The sequence below is a fragment of the Bactrocera dorsalis genome, chromosome 2 (genome assembly GCF_023373825.1).
Source record: "Bactrocera dorsalis isolate Fly_Bdor chromosome 2, ASM2337382v1, whole genome shotgun sequence".
Classification (NCBI taxonomy): domain Eukaryota; kingdom Metazoa; phylum Arthropoda; class Insecta; order Diptera; family Tephritidae; genus Bactrocera; species Bactrocera dorsalis.
The window spans coordinates 97,265,548-97,281,426 of record NC_064304.1 but is presented as its reverse complement, the minus strand read 5'-3'; the positions used below and the strand labels follow the sequence as shown (position 1 = coordinate 97,281,426).

The 15,879-nt window shown below is 37.3% G+C and overlaps 1 protein-coding gene across 12 annotated transcripts in view; it reads left to right on the top strand.

The window, feature by feature from the left end:
- The window catches only part of LOC105231640 (low-density lipoprotein receptor), a 368,088-nt gene that overhangs the window by 178,523 nt on the left and 173,686 nt on the right, over positions 1-15,879 (top strand). The gene's annotated exons all lie outside the window — the stretch shown is intronic.

Genomic DNA, 15,879 nt, shown 5'->3' with positions numbered 1-15,879 from the left:
AAAACTAAAGTACTAAATCGGATATATACACATGGATAGATGGCAGACATACAATTGGGGACATAGCTAAAAGAAGTCAGCTCGTCATACTGTTCACTTATACGATTATATGCATTTTAGAGAGCCCTCCACATTTCTTTCTGATGGTATACTCAGCACTTACGCTATTCAGGGTATAAAAACTTACAAGACACCTACATAACATTAAGCATAAGTCTGCCGACTTAGTAACTCTGAACTCGAAAAAATATTTGAAAAAAATGCCAGCTTTGCTGCGATGGATTTAATACATATAGTGTAATAGTCTGGCATACATGTTTTAATTAATCATCGAAAAATCTATTTGGGAGTATTGAAAATATTGATCGAACATCTCAAGGCCGCAGAAGCAAATAAATTACACTGCCTTCAAATGCACGCGGCTTGAAAAGTTTTACAAACTATTGGACATTAGATTAACTTCACTCGTAGCCAGCTCAACACAATATCTAAATGAAATGTGTTAAGTTGAAGCAATCTAACAAAGATTGGAAAGCCAAATTCACACGCTCAAAATGATTACTAACCAAAAAAACTGTATGAAAATTTGAAATAATTTTTGAAAACAGCAATTCTATACTTCTTCTTTGACACTACAGCCGTTCTCTTGTCGGTATGGGCTGAGAACACAAAACCTCGCCAGTTACCTGTATCTTTTGCGAGGTCATATATTTCAAGTGTAGACAGATCGCTATGCAGTTTGTCTCTACATTGGATGTTTGCGCGCTCTTTGTTCCGTTGTCTACCCATGAGTTGGAATCGAAGATGCTTTTTACTAGAGCATCATCTTCAATGCGGACGACATGTTCTAACCAGTACGTGCGTTTTTATACGCCTAACTATATCCATGTCGCTAATACCAATCAGGGTTTCATCTGCTTCGATATATTATACATCGCCCAGACGGACGGTTTCAAAGATTTTCTCTCGCATGATCCATGTGCTTTTCATCTCAATGCGTCATCGTTCATGTTTCAGTATGCGGTATAATAGCAGCGGCATAATGAGAGATACGCGTAGAACGTAAAAGTAGCACTTGTCGGCAAGAGCTAAACTAGTACAGGTACTTTTTCGTGCTCTCGTTATTCACAAGATCCACCTCTTTCGCTGCTTTCTTTCTACTAAAGACGATTTGAAAGATTCTTTATTGTGATATTGGGGACCGAATATCGAAAGGTAGCCTCGCCATCAAGTATCTGAGTGGCTGAATGTTAAGCAGCATTTAAATATTGAAAATAAACCCTCTTTTCATTGAAATGTAAGGATTATAGTTAATTACAATTAATTGTTGAAGCAATATAAGTTGCGCATACAATTTATCAATCACACTCGACTAATAAAATTGCTATTAACTGCGGTTTATTTTAATTTCATTTACACAGATTTTGGGTTTTACACGTTAATTGTACCTGATTATTGGCACTTAAATGTGAAATATTTACAATTTACCGCAAATTTAATTTATTAAAGTAGCAACAATAAAATAATTTGCCTTCATACTCTGCTCTAAAATACTAACAGGCGTTTAACTGCGGCTCAGTTCAATTGAAAATGGAAAATGAGAGAGAGCACACTTGTTGTTGAGAGCACAGCGAGTTGTGAATAAAACAAAAATTAGCGTATATTAGTACTCGCTCATTTCATGGGCTTTCTTTCTATCTGTCTGTCTTTATATAACATGCGAAGGCATCACTGACGCGTACCTTTCCTCAGGTAGCTACTCTTTCGTTGCAATCGTCGACGTCGAACCACTATAGCATATATCTGCCATACAAACTGATCGATCCCAATGAAAATAAAAACGGTCATAAAATATAATTTTCCGCATTAAAAACCTTAACTCTACCATTATATATTATATATTACTTTTTCATGGCCGCCACGGGCACGCTTGCAGCAATCCAGACGCTGCACCCAATTTTCGACGGTTTTCAAACATAAATCCGTCGGTACTGCTGCAATTTCATATTCGATATATGTGCGAAGTTCATCAATAGTCGCTGGCTTGTTGGCATAGACCATAGACTTGACGTAGACCCACAGGAAAAAGTCTAACGGTTTTAAATCGCACGACCGCGCGGCCAATTGATTGGGCCATTTCGTGAGATAACCAAACTACGTTCACCAAACTTGGTTTTCAAAAAATCGACTGTGACATTCGTTGTATGTCTTGTGGCACCTTCCTGCTGCAACCACATATTATCCAAGTCCATAACATCCAATTCGGGTCAAAAATATTCGATTATCATTAAGCGGTAGCGATTCCTATTCACAGTAACGTGCCGATCTTGATCATCGCGGAAAAAGTACGATTCAATGACGCCGCCGGTCCATAACCCACACCAAACCGTAATTTTTTCGGCATGGAATGATGACTTATGGAGTACGTATGGATAGCTGCCTGACCTTTAACGCATATTTAGCTTATTGACGAAACCATGCAACTAGAAATGTGCCTCGTTGAGATGACGTTCGCTGAAGATGATTTTTTGATGAAAATCCGGACAACTTTCAAGTTCGTGCTCAGCCTAATTCATAGACATACGACGATTCAGATGGTCAAGTGGCTGCAGTTCCGGCGTCAATTTCATCTTGTAAGGATGTAGGCAAAATTTGTCACAAATCGGCCGATATTTCAGTCAAATTTCAATGATAGGCACTTGGTCCACATAAACGGTTTCTGTTGGCTTCAAAAGTTAAGTTTAAGTAGTTTTCGATCGCATCTGTCCCTCCATATTGCAATTCAATGTACGAAATTACGGTTAAAACACTTTACCGTTTTTCAATTAACGACATTTTGTGGGTATGTTAAGAGTCCGATGCCACCTATTCTTAACATCAGTCTTCTTTTACCTCGTCTTGTCATCCTGATCATTTATTGTATATGGCAACTGTGGAGCTATAGCGATTAGCTTAAATATAAAAAAAACCGATCACAGTAAATTGAGAGAGAGAGAGAGACGCTGAAAAAGACATTATGTTCATTCGGAACAAAAAGAAAACGGCCAATAATGCTGGAAAAAGTTCTGTTGAAAAAAGCAAATTCCAGGAAATATTTACAAGGGCGGCGACAACGTTTGCTGTTATTGCTGATAATGAAACGACAGCTACACACAGAAATGAGCTCCAAGCATTGGCAGCGCAAAAACGAACGTGGCAAGTGAAAGTGCTGTCATGAAAAAATTAGCTGCCAATAACAAGCATATCAGCAGCTATGCTGAGCTCATTATCATTATCAGCGTTGGCGGCGTTGCAGCTGTCGAAGAAAATCTGACAGGTTGTCAGATGATTACTTCGAGAGTTTTTTATGACGCTGGTGCTTATTTTTTATTTATTCTTTTTTATTGGTTTATGTTTGTGTTTATTATAATACTTTTTGTATGTGTGCGTGGTTTTGTGTTTGTATATATTTTTGCAGAATGTAGTATAGTCATGCGAAGGGAATGAAAAAGATTACGAAGAAACGTTGCGCATTAAGTTTCATAAGAAGCACAGGACAATACAGTCGCTATCACAATATCACTATTATAAAGATTGTCGATTCTTTGATTGTCGTTGAGTTGATTTGATGCTGCCTACATGTTGAAGAATATTGAGAAAGTTTTATTTTATGCTTATCTCACATTCTCAGAGCCAATTAGTAGTGGCTTCCATTCATTATAAACGGTGATACATTTCTACATAAGTTCCCTATTTTTTAAAGCAAAAACACAGAAATTTAAAATTAAATGGGAATGTTTATTATCATTCGAAAGCACATTCTTTGGCATTTATTTTTTGTAGATTATCTCTTTCAAAAGTTATCCGCGGCTATGTCTGAGATAGTCCATATGTTTAGTGAGTGGAATTTCGACTGGTAACTGGCGCATGACAGGCGTGATGTTTTTTTTCAAGATCTCAATCGGGATCCACCGCATAGACTTTAGACTTTACATATCTCCACAGGAAAGAGTCAAACGGTGTGATATCACATAATCTTGATGGAAAATCGAGCTGCGCAAAACCTGAAATTATCTGCTCACCGAAGTGTTCTCTCAATAAATCCATTGATAGATGTGTGGGAAGTGACGTCGTCTTGTTTAATATAATGTCGCCGAGATCACGGATTATTCCACCGGCCCATTAAAGGTTGTATTTTCTGGATGAAATGGTATCTCATGAATTTCTTTAAGTCCCAAATGCGGTAATTTTGGTTGTCTACATACCCATTGATCCAGAAATGACCCTCATCGCTGAAAAAAATTTGGCTCGAAAACATCGGATCTTCTTGAAACTTGTATGGAGCCCATACTATACAAGTACCAAGAAAATCCGATGTTTTCGAGCCAAAGTATAGTATGGGCTCTATACAAGTACCAAGAAAATCCGATGTTTTCGAGCCAAAGCGATGTCATTAATGAAGGTCGAGAGGCTTGAGTTCTTGCAAAAGCTGTATTTTGTACGATTTCAATTCAAGATCTTGACGTAAAAACGTTTAAAGTTGTTCATACATAAGTCAGTCCGAGCTGCTGCGAACGGTGCCGAATCGCCTCTCCATAGTCTGCGTTTACACTCTCATTTACGGCTGCTATATTTTCTTCATCTTCTTGAAGATTATCCTAGAAAATAAATTGTTGAAAAAATTTGCGTAAACTTTACCGTTATTTAATGGTATTTAAAAACTTTTTTAAATGAAAAACCGTACTTATGTTCACTTCACTGTTTCATTAAGTATTCTTCTTGCTCTCTATTCCGCAAGAAGTTTACTGCACACATTTAGCCGCCGATTTCTTACATTTCGTATCCTTTCCCTTCCAGCCATCAGGCTTGAAATTCGTGTAATTTTCTCCCCAATTGGTCATGTTTTGTTGGCGCTGTAAACAAGCGCGTCCCGTTGACAATGTTGTCAATGTCACTAAACCGTGCCACGGCGCATTCACCACTCTTAATTAGTGCGTAATTTCTCAACACAACTTTTTCTCCACACACCGCTTTGACAGCACGACAGCGCTGCTTCGCACTCATTCTTCATTTTTGTTTGCCTGGCGGGTTGGCTTTGGATCGCACTCAAGACTGTAGGCTGCTTGCGTTGCGCCGCTTAATCTTCACTTACACTTGCTTTTCACTTTTATGGCGCACATTTATCGCTTAGCGCCCATCAGCAATTGCCATCTAGACTCAGACTCAGTTTCCCAAGCCGACCCAGCTGAATGTGTAATGCGTTTAGGGGCAGGCGTTGAATTTGTTTTTCGCTTTCATTTGTGGCGCGTTAAATTTTAATTATGCTTGTCCACCCAACACGCTGGCAGACAGTCAAACAGTGGTGCGGCCTCCATTTGTCATTGAACGCCATCAATCAGTGTGAAATTTCTGCTTTTATTTTTTGTGCTCGGCGCACTGCTCTGCGACGCCCATGAAATCATTATTGTGTATTCTCTTTTATCTTCCATTTACCAACAGTCTAATTTTTTCTTATTATATTTTAATTTTGTTTCCAAAAGCATTAATTCCCTTTCATGAGTCCTTACACACACACACACAAACAAACAAGTACATGAGTATTCATAGTAGAACAGTTGTTGGAGCCGCTGCTACCGTTTATGGCGCTCTACGCCAAATGTGGCACATCCACTTCTGCTGTGCGTCTACTCTTCATTGTTTATTCATGTTGCTCTCACATCCATACACACACTCATCTTTACTTTTGATGTTACTCGGCGTGATTTGGCTGATGTTAGATTTGATAGTCGCAATTTTGTTAAAGTTCTTCTACTTGTATCGTCTCAGCTTTCGTTCCGTTTTGTTAGAAGTTAGCATTAGAGTGTAAGCACATCGCCACACGCGTGAATGACAAGGACCCACGCTCTGTCTCACCACAACCGACACGCGCCCAACTAACACAATTATGCCTGTTAATCACGCAAAAATATCAGACAGCTTATTTGATTCTTTCTTTCGTTTCTTTTTCTTCATCGTTTACCTCGTACTGTGCTCGTTTATTTCCCTTGGCTGTTTTACGCCTAAAATGAGCCGAGAATTTCTTGTGATGAGCAAAATCTGTTTCATTGATGTCCAAGAGTGTCAATAATGCCTAATGAAATGTACCGTTATCGTATTTAAAAAGATAAAAGTATTCAATAGATGCCACTTCAAAGAAAAGATGAAATATTTTTGAATGCTTTGTTGACAAAAGTTCAATAAAATTGTTTCTTTAACATATTCGGTATTGTAATTTAAATAATTGATATTGAAGCTTTGCAAAAAAAAATATTTTTTGACTCTTCGGATATATTCTCTAATCGATGACGATCGAATGTCTGAAGAATAACAAAGCGTCAGTGGGCGATGGGTTACCGGTCAAGCTATTCAAATATGGTGGCCAAGAATTGATAAAGAGCATCCATCAGCTTCTTTGCAAGATTGGTATCTATGTGTGCTCTGGCCAATCTACAAAATGGAAAACTCCACAATCTGAGTTAATTGCCGTGGGATAAGCCTTCATAATATCGCATATAAAGTCTGCTATCGACCATATTTTCATCCTGTGAAAAATCGTGGAAAATACCGTGAAAGGAAGATCGACACACACAACCTACTGCCTCTATGCCGCTATGTCTCAACTTGGCATACTCGCGAAGCTAACACAACTGTGTAAGCTGACGTTGAGCAACGCCAAAAGCTCCGTCAGTTAGTTCTGCTTTCTCCAGGCTGTTTAAGGAAGCGAAGCGTATGGGCCTAGTAGTGAGCGAGAGCAAGACGAAATCAAACAAACAGTCGTCGCATTCGCGACTAGGCTCACACGTCATTGTTGACAGTCATAACTTCGACGTCGCAGATAATTTCGTCTTTCTTGGTATCAGTATTAACGCCAACAACAATATCAGTTTTGAAATCCAACACAGAGACACTCTTGCCAACAGGTGCTACTTTGGACTCATTACCCAGTTAAAAAGTAAAGTAAAGTCCTCTCTCGACATACAAAGTCCAAACTCTACAAGATTCTTATTATTCCCTTCCTGCTACTTGGTGCGGAGGCATGGGAAATGGCATTGTCTGATGAGTTGGCATTAGAAGTGTTCGAGATAAATATTTTGCGAAGTTTCAAAATGATAGTCAAAAATTTCCTAGAAAACAATAAAGCACTGTTATCAAATTGTGAAAAATATAATGGAAAACTTTCAGACTCTTGGAACAAATATAAATACCAAGATAGACTATCGCCCCCCTCTTCTCAGTCATCTGGAAAATTTTTTTGATAATCCACGAAAATATGGAAAGGAAGGTTTTAGCAGGATCTAATAGTGATGAGATGAAGACATTAAAGTTAATGAGAATGGCACATCAAAAGCTCAGTGAGTTTGAATGAAATGTGAGGTAGTCGAAAAAGTATTTTCGGAATTTGTCAATAGATGTCGTTGCAGTTGTATATCTCCAGTGTTACCAATCACATTGTGTAACACCATATAGTGTTGGAGAGGTGAGATTTTAAGCTTCATTTAGCCAAATTCGGGAAGTTAAAAAAAGTTACAGCTGCTCAAAAATTAGTGAAAATAATGAAGAAATTCGCTATATTTTGAAATTTTTGTATAAAAAAGGGAAGTATGCCACGCAAGCCACCAATGAAATGTATGAAGTTTACGGAGACGATGCTGTACCAGTTCGTGTAGCACAACAACGCTCGCTTCCGTTCTGGAAATTTCGATTTGTGATGATGAAAGTTTTACACTGATGGAATTGAGTCTCTAGCGGAAAAATATCAAAAAGTGATCGATCAAAATGGTACATATGTGTTTATTTAATTATTATTAAAATAAAAAAAAAATTATGTCTGATTAGAAATACGAAAAACTTTTTCGACAACCAATATAACATTTGTTTTCAACACTTCTCTCTGGTTACTTACATATATCTCTGATATATTTTTATTTTTGTTTAATATTTTCTATTTTTTTAATGCAAAATGTAATCTTACAAAAACTTTGATAGTTTCATGTTTCGTATAACGGAATAGTTTAATTGTTTTACCGCTATAAATTATGTAAAATATTTGGTGTTTTTATACAATAAAATGCAATTTTATGCAAATCTAAAATGTATGCGGCGCGATTAGCTGAATCCAATTAGCAAAATTCAACCATTCGCGAAACTGCCATATTTATTTTTATAATGGTGCAATAGTTGTTGGAATTTTAATGAAACGCGCTCTCATAAACGTTTCGTAGAAGCTAATATAATGCTTAATTGAGAGCTTCATTTAACGGGAAATACGAACAAATTAATTATAACTGTTATTTTTATAAAAAAGCTGCTCGAAGTAAAAAGCTCTCGAACACGTTATTATACCCTGAACAGGGTATATTAAGTTTGTCACAAAGTTTGTAACATCCAGAAGGAAGCGTCGGAGACCCTATAAAGTATATATATAAATGATCAGTATGTTGAGCTGAGTCGATTTAGCCATGTCCGTCTGTCTGTCCGTCCGTCTGTCTGTCTGTATATATACGAACTAGTCCCTCAGTTTTTAAGATATCGTTTTGAAATTTTGCAAACGTTATTTTCTCTTTAAGAAGCTGCTTATTTGTCGGAACTGCCGATATCGGATAACTATAATATATAGCTGCCATACAAACTGAACGATCGGAATCAAGTTCTTGTACGGAAAACTTTCACATTTGACAATTTATCTTCGCAAAAGTTGGCACATGTTATTTTCTAAGGCAACTATGTAATCTCCGAAGAAATTGTTCAAATCGATTAACTATAGCATATAGCTACCATACAAACTGAACAGATAGTTACTAACAGAAATGCACCTGTGAAGGGTATTTAGCTTCGGTGCAACCGAAGTTAACGGTTTTTCTTGTTTTTTGTTTATATTTTTTTTGTCTAAATTTTTTTCTGTTTGAATTCAGTTTGTAAAAAGAGAATTCAGTACTTTTTTTTTAATTTATAGCATCCTGCTAGCTAATGCAATTATTCTGCCCACTACTCTCTCTCGCTCACTCTCTCTATGTCATCAGCGCTTCTAACGGCATAATTCATTCGTTTTTTCTTACGCTGCACTTAACAGCTTAATTGGCGTACTTGTTTATCGCGTTCAAGTTACTAAATGACATAATTAGTTGAAATCGAGTGCAACAAAAATTAAATAAGATAAAAAGTTAATTAATTGCATTAAATATGCGTGTGAATTGTGCACAAAAAGGTAAAAACATGACTTTATTTATGTAATATTAAAAAAAACATATATATTTATATATGTATGTATGTGTATGTGTGTTTGTGGCGTGACCATAATTGCTTTAGTTCTATTTAATTGCATTTTCCGCAAAAATATCCGCTGCTAGTTGCAAGCAATCGCTGGTTGATGCCATTTAATTTAATTCGTTTATTTGGACGAAAATATTATATGTACAAACAAATACAGGAAGTAAAATTTGAATTTAGATAGCCCGTAACCCCCGGCAAAATTTTAATTAAGTTTGCATAATTAATTTTCTAAATTGCCAGTTTTATACACTCGCAACCACAGGGTTTATTTGAAAGACTTTCTACAACTAACCGTTGTTTGTATTTTTAAAACTAATCGAAATAGATATAGTGCTATATATTTTATTTATTTATATATAGGTCGATCTCGAAACAATTGAACTCGGGATAACTGTCTGTGTACTTGAAAGAGCGCATTAAAGCTTCTGCCATAATTTGAGATATTGCTTACATTAATTGAGGTCAGAGAGCTTGTCAGTCCACAATTATCATTATTGCGGCTGACACATATCTCTAACACCAAAATTACAGACTTGAAATTTATTAAAATGAATTAATGTACATTTCTTCGAAACGGCTGAAGCTAAATGAACCAAACTTGCTGACAAGAAGTCAACCGGGTATCGGGCACTATGAAAAGGCGTAAAACCAGATAATAACCACGCTCACTTCGCAGGTAACGGTTAGGTTGAAAACTACTAAATAAATACGCCACAAACATTAAATTTCACAACCAAGGTGATAAAAGAAGGATTTATGGGTTTGGGTGCAAAAACTTGATAAGGGGATGGCAGCGTTCACTTTTAGATGAAATAATAGGTTGTCAAAAAAGTCTTGCGGTATTTTCGCTAGTTGGCGCTGAAGGCGCGTAGTTCTAGTTTTATTCGTTGTATCGGGTCATGCTATACCTTTTTGGAAAGCTCATTTCACGCGCTAACACGTGTTTTATTGATTGTCGTTTCTTTTATGTCGTTCGTGAGTTATAGCGTCGCAAACATGTAGAAAAATAAAGAGAAAATACGGCATATTTTACAGTACTACTACGATAAAGGCAAAAATGCATCTCAAGCCGTCAATAAAATGTGTGCAGTTTATGGACCCGATACAGTTTCCATTTCACCCGCACAACGATGGTTTCAACGTTTTCTTTCTGGTGTAGGGGTGGTCGAAGATGCGCCATGCTCCGGAAGGCCTGTCGTCGAAAATTGCGATAAAATCGCTGAATTGGTCGAAGCAGCCGTAGCATTGGTCAAGAGCTGGGCATGAGTCATCAAACCGTTATAAACCATTTGAAGAAGCTTGGAGTCACTAAGAAGCTCAATGTATGGGTGCCACACGAATTGATGCAAAAAAACATCTTTGACCGTATCAACGCATGCGAATCGCTTCTGAATCGCAACAAAATCGACCCGTTTTTGAAGCGTATGGTGACTGGCGATGAAAAGTGGGTCACTTACGATAACGTAAGGCGCAAACGGTCGTAGTCGAAAAGCGGTGAAGCGGCCCAGACGGTGGCCAAGCCTGTATTGACGGCCAGGAAGGTTCTTCTGTGTGTTTGGTGGGATTGGCAGGGAATAATCCACTATGAACTGCTCCCCTATGGCCAAACGCTCAATTCGGACCTGTACTGCCAACGACTGGACCGCTTGAAGGCAGAACTCATGCAGAAGAGGCCATCTTTGATCAACAGAGGGCGAATTGTCTTTCATTAGGACAACGCCAGGCCACACACATCTTTAGTGACGCGCCAGAAGCTCCGGGAGCTCGGATGGGAGGTTCTTTCGCATCCACCGTATAGTCCGGATCTCGCACCAAGTGATTACCATCTGTTTCTGTCCATGGCGAACGCGCTTGGTAGTCTGAAGTTGGCCACAAGAGAGTCCTGTGAAAATTGGCGCATATTTGACTTGAATCGCAATATTGTAACCAATTTTATGAACAATTGAAAATTCAATAAAAATACCGCAAGACTTTTTTGACAAAATATTACTACCTACTCGTATATCGCACATGCGGCCAATACGTGACTTATCCTAACAAAATTAACAAAATTGAGAGAGTGGTGGCCATTTGTGCTTAAAGTGAATGAAATCGGGTTAAAACTCACTCTAGAATCCATATAACTAACATGCCTTATTTTGGTTGTAATCCTTGAAAGTATAAGAGCGTGAAATGTTCGGTTACACCCGAATGAAACATTTCCCCTGTTGGGTTGTTTTATATAAAATTTTTTTCTTTGCAGTTGGCACTACTGAATGTGTATTTTAACGCATAATTTCATTCCCGTCGACATTTATTTATGAGAAAAACTTAAAACAGCTTAACCAAAATACAAATTTTAGGCGTTCGAAATAAATTACCAACACAAACTGTCCCTTCAATAAGCCAATTACGCAGCCTGTTATTTGTTGTTTGTAGCAAATTTCACTCGGCTCAAGTGGCAGCTCAATTTAATTGGAAATTGTAAGCGAGACTGTTTTAAATGACCCAGCAAGAAATGCGATAAAAGTCTTTACAGAAACAACGTGCTATATACATATCTGTTATATTTCAATATGACACAAGCAGGACTTAAAGAATATTACTAAGCATGTCTATTTAGTATTTCAACAACGACTGTTTTCATTTATTTATTTCCGCAAAATACTTTAAGCTTTCCAAAAAGCGTTTATTATTTTTACACTTTAATAACTTCGCCAAAATGAGCCGATAGGTCTGGCTGTCCAAGAGCCCTTTCTGCTTGTATATGCCACCAATTCAGCATATCATTTTGATGGTCAGGCAATTACACATGTCACACGCACACACACACAGTCACACGCACACTCGCAGACATTTCCCAATTCACAACACTGACGCCGTAAATGCATTATGTAACATGAGCAATTTGCGAATTTTCAGATTTTCGACAGTTTCGACGTTTTTAAATTGGCCGCTCGTCGGTTTTTGGTGCGCCGTTGTCATTTGGCTACCCTGGCAAATTGTAGGTTGCAAGCGCTCCGCCGCTCTCGTGTCCAATCAGCTGTGTGCACTGGTTTAGTTGTCGTGCTGTTGATGCGTCATTATGCAGCGATTGTAGCAAATTATTGCAGATTTACTCTCTGTCTGTCGGTGAAATTTGCGGTTGCAATTGTTGCGAAAATTGTCAAATAATACAAATTAAGACCTGTTGTTAATGCCTGTTGTGTTGGGGTTGAAAGGTGTCACGCGATGCTTCAAAGGTTGGTGGATTATACATTCACACTTGGTGCCCATGAATTGGTCAATTGAAAAGACCTCGGTCTACCTTAGTAAAACGTTCTTTTTTTTGGAAAAATTCGAATTTTTATTGGACATATCTTGATTTAAGGGCGATAGCTGTTTATTTCGCTATAACTTTCGATCGATTTTTCGATGTTATGTTATTTAGAACGATTTGTCCTTTGCCTCAAATGGGCCTCAGTTTCGGTGATCAACTCTTCATTCGATGAAAATTCCTTTCCAACGAGCATTCTCTCGAAGAACAGGAAACAGTCGCTTGGCGCCAAATCTAAAGAATGCGGTGGATGCGAAAGCAATTTGAAGTCCAATTCTAAATCATCAACTCGTCGTTGTTTTTGGTCAAAAGTAAGCTTGCGCGGCACCCACTTTGCTCTGTGCTTTCCCCAAATATTCTTGAATGTTGATGTCTGTGGTGTATCTGCCATTTCGAACAACTTCACTTTGCGGTCATCCAAAACTATTTTGTAGACTTTTTTGATGTTTTTGTCGGTGATAAGCACTTTTGGGTCACCACTGAGTTCATTGTCTTTCGGGCTCATTTCACTACGTCTAAACTTAGCATACCAAAACTTGTTGGTTGTTAATCTTGGGGCGGTGTTCAGAAACTCGTCATGAAGCCAAGTTCCTACTTCAACTGTATTTTTGTAACTTTAAAGAGTAATATTTTATCAGCACAAACTAATGATCCGACAGCTGTCAAATTCATAAACAGGACTTTTGAAAGTTAAGTCTAACTAAAAATCATATGGATTTAATTATGGTAGCGCCATATACATATGTGTCAGGTCTATGCATTTTCAATTGACCTGTTAAGCGTCGTTGTAGCACGGGAGTGAAGTCGATTTAAAGCAGTAATAATGTTGGCTACCTTTGAAGCGATTGCATGCAGAATTGATTATGTATAAAGAATATGATTTGATGTTTATATCTCATCGTCTATATAAGGCCCTCTTCATCCAAATGGTATGGCAAATGAGTGATCTGCTAGTACTATATAGTATATAGAAAATAAGAAATTTTCTGAAATTTTTTAAAAATTATATACCTTCAGTATCATAAATTTCATTGAGTAGAAGCTTTCAGCTTTAAGCTTACAAATAAATTTGTAAAAGAAATACCATCTTAATTTTAAAACAAAAGAAAAATAAGACTCTGGTTGAAGCATGCTTTTGGAGTGCCTTTCGTATTCTTGCATAGAACTAAAATCCATAAATAAATGTTTTACTAACAACAACAAGTGAAAGCTCATTCTAAAATTACAAGCATAGAGAAACATTCTTTAGAAATGTTTAATAAATTTTCTAATACTTTAATATTCAGCAAAAAGTCCACACTCAACATTTGTCCAGTACCACTTGTATCTATTTATATTGCTATGAGCTTTCACTGTGAAATTATTTTGTAATTTAAATTAATACTAATTTAACAACTTGCTTTTTATTTGCTCTCTTTCTGTAAGAAAAACCAAATTCCTTTGCGCTCTGCTGCTCGTCAACCGCCACCCTGCGCTGAGCTAATTAACAGCCTCAATGTAACTAAACTTTAACTTCTGCTTCTGCACACTTTCAGTGTTTCTTATTGCTACTTCGCTTTGTAGTTCAGAAAAAAAAAATAAATGAAAAATTTTCAAGAAAGTTTGCTCACAACTTACCTACATATTATATATGTATGTATATATGTTTATAAGTACACACACCCACCCACAAACAAGTACATTTCAAACTATTTGTCTTATAAACCTTCTGCTGGCACTTACAAGCAAAGTTGAAGAGCCGATAAAAGTGAAGTGAAACGTTGAAGCGCAGCTGGCAACTAAAGTAGCAAAGCAATATGCTAGGGTAGGGGGTGAAAAGATGCTTAATTACTTTTGGCCGCAAACGAGACAAGCCAATTTTAGCTAGTTGTTTTGTCAAAGAGCGAGGGGAAGCCGACGTGGAAGGCTGAAGCTGAAAAGTGAGCGGAGCAGGAAAATAGTTCAGAAGATAAAAGAGAATTGCTTACACATAAAACGTCTTAGTATGAATGTGATATTTACTATAATGAAGAATATAAAATTTTAAAATTATTAATTTTTTTAATATTTTTAATTGCAAAATTTATTATGAATTTGTATTTAAATTTTCTCTCCTTCTGTATAATTACAAAAATATTGCAATATTTAAATTTTATAAAAATTTTAAATTCAGCGAAGTTGAAAAATTAGAAACTCTTATGTGCTTATTGTGATACCGAAAATTTTCTCTGCTCGATGTTCGAAAGTATTTACTAATGCTTGGCACATTCATAGTAAAGCGCTGAGCTTTTGAGCTTTCACTAATAGCTATCTTCGATTCGCCATTGCTCTGCCTTTTGCTCTCTTGTCAAAAGAACTACATATACAAGCAACAACAAAGTTATTGAGTTGAATTCGCACAAAACGCGATGAACGAATTGAAAATCTACTATCGACCAGATTTTCACCATGCGCCAAATCTTCAGAAAGAGCCCTGAGGAAGATAAATACACACATCCTTCTCGTCGATTTTAAAGCTGCCTTCGACAGCACGAATAAGAACTGTCTTTATGTCGCTTTCTCTGAACCTGCATCTCCGCAAAGCTAATACGGCTGTGTAAACTGCCGCTGGGCAACTTAAAAACTTCTGTCAGGATCGGTAAGCACCTTTCCGAGCGTTCGAAACCAAGCGATGCTTCAGACGCTGTTTTTAACTCGGTTATAACCGTGTAAGCGGTATCTACTCGTACGCTAGTAAAGAGGAAGAAAAAGTCCATCCCATTTTTTTTTTACCTCGAACGGGAGTCGCCTGGACTCTGTACCATTATTTCAAAAGTAAAAGTTGAAGAAATGTTTAAAAAAGATTGAATAGTGGAAACCCCGTTGTGGATGTTATTGGTTCAGCTGCAAAACTGTTGTACTTACCGAAGACAGTATGAGTGTACGTCTGTCCATTTGATCAAGAAAAACACGAATTTTTAGTTCAACGTCAAACAAAAAGGCTCCGACAACTCACTGCTACAAGATATGCTATAGTACGAGTATAACATAGATATACCGCAACAAAGGAGAAACAACTACTAAATAAACAAAGAGTAAATGGTACGGTGAACTCAAAAGAAGACCAAAACAAAGGAACACCATCAGAAATGAAGAGGAAATTGAAACGAATGCGAAGAAGGAAACAGAAAAAGGGAATGAACGCATATTGCAATAAACAGTGGTTGGCCTCTAAAGCAGAATAAGTCACACGACAAGAGGTTGCAATGCTTACACAAGACCATTATGTGCATATGTATAAGCTGCAGGATGCAGATGCACAAACACAAACATATATA